This window comes from Tupaia chinensis, unplaced genomic scaffold (genome assembly GCF_000334495.1).
Source record: "Tupaia chinensis unplaced genomic scaffold, TupChi_1.0 Scaffold000564_1, whole genome shotgun sequence".
NCBI classification, from domain to species: domain Eukaryota; kingdom Metazoa; phylum Chordata; class Mammalia; order Scandentia; family Tupaiidae; genus Tupaia; species Tupaia belangeri.
In genome coordinates, this window is record NW_006160077.1 from 492,042 (window position 1) to 497,088 (window position 5,047).

The 5,047-nt window shown below is 36.3% G+C and overlaps 1 pseudogene; it reads right to left on the reverse strand.

Moving 5' to 3' along the window:
• Positions 1 to 3,246: 3,246 nt before the first annotated feature.
• Positions 3,247 to 4,205, reverse strand: LOC102493306 (olfactory receptor 4C15-like; annotated as a pseudogene).
• Between the last annotated feature and the right edge of the window lie 842 nt (positions 4,206 to 5,047).

The following is a 5,047-nucleotide window of genomic DNA, read 5'->3' on the forward strand; positions in this document are numbered from 1 at the left end:
TTTTTTTTTTTTTCATTTTAGTCATTCTGACTGGGGTTAGGTGGTATTTCATTGTGGTTTTGATCTACATCTCCCTTACCATGAGGAATGATAAGCATTTTTTCATATTGCCTTTTGTCTATTCATATGTCTTCCTTAGAGTGGTTTTTTACAACTCATTCTCCCACCTTTTAATAGGGTGAATCCTTTTTTCAGGATAGCTGCTTGAGTTTCTTGTGCATTGTGGTTATCAGTCCCTTATCTGATGCATAGTTTACAAAGCTATTTTCCCATTCTGAAGACGGTTGATTCACACTAATTACTGTGTCTTTTGCCATGTAGAAACTTCTTAGTTGAGGACCAGCAGTTAGTGTAATGGCTATGTCGCTGGCCTCCCATGAAGTTGACCACAGTTCGCGCCCCGGGCCCGGTGGCTTAAAACTCACACTGGGCATGTGTGCGTGCGTGCCCAAGATCCCAAGAGGAGAATGGAGGAGAAGAGATTGCAGTGTGGCCGTCCCTCCTTGGGGGCAATTTCTTGCTTTATGTCTCTCTGTCTCTCTCTGTCTTTCTGGAGAGCGCATGCACTCTATAGCAAAAACCTCTAAAAAAAAGAAAATATTTTATTATCTGGATCACATGTATATGATACATATATGCTTATACAATAGATGAATCTCAATTACTGAAAGACAATATCAATATGTAATTCAAAGACATTACATTTGGAAATCCTCTTTTAAGAAAATAAATTTCTTGACTTAGAAATCAGTTTGTGCTTATTACTCTTTACCTTTACAGTATCTTCATTAAAATTTACCATTAAAAATCAGACCAGTAGATGGTATAATGGTTACATTGCTGGACTCCCACATAGTCAACTACAGTTTGAGTCCCAGACCCAGTGGCATAAAACTCATACTGGATGCTTATATGTGCATACCCAAAATCCCAAGAGAAGAGTGGAGGAAAAGGGATTGTGGCATGGTCATCTTCCCTGAGGAACAACTTCTAGCTTTCTGTCTCTCTTGTCTCTCCAGTAAGCACACATGCCCTATGGCAAAAATCCCTCTCAAAAATTTTTTTCTTACCTTAAAAAGTCATTATTTCTCTGGGCCCACAGGTGGCATGGTGGCTAAGGGCACTGGACTCCCACATGACTGACTGTGATTCGAGTCTCGAATCTGGAGGCTTGCTTTCTCATTGTCTCTCTCTCTCCCCCTACCCCTTTACTCTCTCACTTTTGCTCTGTCCCTCTCTGGTCAAATTTCAAAATAAATAAAATAAAGTTAGATAAAATAATTATTCTCAAATAAAAGACATTATTTCTTTAACTCTTGGCTTGTGGTAATAATAAATAATTATTCTCAAATAAAAGACATTATTACTTTAACTCTTGGCTTGTGGTAATAATAACGTTATTTGGGGTCAGGATATATGAGATATTTGAATAGCTCTATGAGGCTGGTTGTATTAAAGAAAATTACTGTGTGTTTAAAATAATCCTTTGCACATGGTAGATAATGGTATTGAGTCTCACATCCTAAGGATCCATCTTGATATACCACTTCCTATATTGGCATAATCTGAAAATTGACTCCACTTGGAATTTTTTTTTAAACCAAGTTTTCCAGAAGATTTTGTATCTTCCATTATTTGTTTCTCAAATATAATTTAAAAATTGTACTTTAGAATTTTGATATACTGATATTTTTTCTTTTATCTAGTCTATTCTTCTTTTATATACAAACACAAGTTATCATTTCAATCTCATACTGTTAGGTTTGCATTATGATTTTCATTTTTGATTGTTGAAAGCCTTTTCCCATTAATCTAAAGAATATTCATAATACATTATCCATTTTAGAAACTCTATATTAACACATCAAAAATTCATAATATAAATTTTTTAAAGAATTGTTTTATTTAATTTTATTTATTATTTTATTTACTTGAAGTTTACCAGAGAGAGAAAAGGAAAATGAGAAAGCAAGCTGCCAGGTCAGAGACTCAAACTGCAGTCAGTCATGTAGGAGTCCAGCCACCTTAACCACCACACAACTGCTGGACGGTTAAGTGAGAAAAGAGAATAAAATATCATAAGAAGGAGAGAAACATGCATTACTTCAAGTAAACATACAGATGGCCTCCATGAAAACTGCATTCATTCATTAAGTCAAAAACTTGTAAGAAGTAAAATCATAGGGAAATAGTGAACAGCTACTAAAGTAAGATCATGCAATTCCATTTTTTTAAATTTTAAATAAGCAAAGAGAAAAGTTGGGAATGCGAAAGCAGGAAAGTGTGTTGACAAAGTATATGCATTCACTGAGATCAACACGGTCTCAGAGTTTTATTACTGAATTCGGCAATTATTTCCTAACACTTCTCTGGGTCTTCATTCTTCACCTTTAAAGAGAATTAATAAGGACACATAAATATTTCTTTTGCACATTCTCTGAAACAGAGATTCTTACTTTTATATTGTGTATTTTAGCCTTTGTAGAAATTTTATAATTTCACAACTTCATAGTCCATGTAATTGAGGAGGAAAATGAAGCTCAAAAACTTTAAAATGACATGCCAAACAACTTTCTCAAGATTCTTTCAGTCCATTTATATGTAAAAGGCTGTAAACTGAAAACTTTCTCAAGATTCTTCCAGTCCATTTATACGTAAAAGGCTGTAAACTGAGGTGTGAATTTTTTTCTGAGATGCTTTTGTTAGATAGCTGGGCTTGCTGGTCATTACTAAGTCCTTCATTAAAAGAGCAGAGTATAGTGTAATCTATTCATGGCATTGTCTTGCTTTAATTTCTGTCTCAACTCTACTTTGCCATCTCCTCATTGTCGGATCCTAGCAGGCAGTGGAATAGCTCTCATCAGAGTCACTTAGACTTGCTGTCCTAGATATAAACATTTTTCCATTAGAAATAGTTTGAGTAAGAGTCTGTTCCTAAGGCTGAAGGTATTTTTGTCTTCCCTCCACAAAGGATTTTCAAACATACAGTAAATAGCAAGTACTCTAGTATGTAATTTCTCTTTTGATTATTTTTTTCAATTATTAGGTTCCAAGTAATCATAAAATTCTCTTTAATTTACACATAATGTTAATAAGTTGCAAATAAATGGATGAGGGATATGAAAGTGAAAACATTTTGACTGTCACTTTGAAGCTTTTTCTACACTATTACCTTACCTCTTTCTGTACCAGGTATATCAAAAAGCTTTTTATTTAAGACCATTGTTACTTCATTATACTTAATTTTTAAAGTTTAATGTTTTATTTTTCATCAGAAAAAACTTTAATCTTTTACACACTTTACTCATGGCATGTTTCATGTCCTTATTCCTGAAAGTATAAATCAGAGGATTGAGCAATGGTGTTACCATGGTGTAAAATATTGCCACCATTTTGTCAGAGGAGTGAGTAGTTGGAGGTCTTGCATATTCAAACATGCATGGGACAAAAAACAAAACCACAACAGCAATGTGAGATCCACAGGTGGAGAGAGCTTTCCATCGCCCTTCAGAACTATGGGTTCTCAATGAGAGTAAAATGACACCATAGGAGATAAGCAACAAGGAGAAGATTAAAATGCAGAAAAACCCACTGTTAGTGACAACCAAAATGCCAACAATATGAGTGTCTGTGCAGGCAAGCTTCAGTAATGGGTACAAGTCACACATAAAATGATCGATGACATTGGGGCCACAAAAGGGCAACTGGAAAGTAAAGAGAATTTGTATCATAGAGTGCAAGAAGCCCCCTGTCCAGGCTACTCCCATCAGAATGCCACAGAGCCTCCAGTTCATGATAGAAGAGTAGTGCAAGGGCTTGCAAATGGCCACGTAACGGTCATAGGCCATGGCTGAGAGGACAATCACCTCTATCCCACCAAAGCAGTGTCCTGCAAACATTTGGATCATGCAGCCTTGGAAAGAGATAGTTTTCTGTTCATAAAGAGAGTCTGCAATCATTTTTGGGGTGATGATGGAGGAGAAGCATGCATCCAGGAAGGACAGGAAGGCCAAGAAGAAGTACATGGGGGAGCCCAGTAGGGCAGGGCTGCTGAGGATGGTCACTACAATTAGCATGTTTCCTCCGATGGTTGCAATGTACACAAACAAAAATACAACAAATACTATTTTCTGAACATTTGGATTCTGTGAAAGTCCCAGAAGGACAAACTCAGTTACCAAGCTTTGGTTGTGCATGTCTTTGAAAGAAAGGATGGAAGTTACTCCAGTGATCCTGTAGAATCTGCAATTGTGACAAAAACTTGCAGACCTGTTTATAGTAGTATAGTCATGAGCAAGTTGATGCACATGTATGTGACATTATCTTGAGGGCATCCATTGTCACTGAGAAAATATAATAAAAAAAATGTGGTGGTAGTAATGACAAGTCACAGAAATTGAGGTGGGGATTAATTATTGATACTTTAAGACAGAGTTTCAAAACGTAGAAAAGGAAGACTCCACATGTGGTAGAGAAGAGAACAGATTTGATCTCAAGTGCCATCTTCGGTCAATTATCTACTAGTTGCTTTCTGGAGTGAATTATTGAAAAGCATTCAGAGGCTGCATCTCAGTTTGATGGAAGCAATACTGACATTTATTACTCATGCTTACCATTGCCATGGAGTGAGAGCATGTGACTCCCTACCAGCCTGACTGGCAGATGTCCTTATCTACAAGTAGAAGAAACAGCATGCAGTCTAAGAGCCACTTGAAAATTATGGATACTCCTCAAATATTTCTTTAAATGTCCAAGCTGTATTGGGCCTTTGCATTCTTAACTTTTTTCCTTTTTTAAAATTTTATTTCTTTTCTGAGAGAGAGAAAGGTTCTCCCTGACAGGTCTAATCTAGTCACAATTCCATTTTCCTCACCCTCCAGCTAGACAGAATCTTGGTGATACACACATTTGATGTGTTTCATGTTGACTCAAGATTTGGAACCACAGTTGGCTAGGTTGACTTCCATCAAGTTGATTATCCTACCACCTGACCTACTAAAGCTGGGTAATTTATTATCTAAAAAAATAAAGCCCTAAGGAAAAGTGC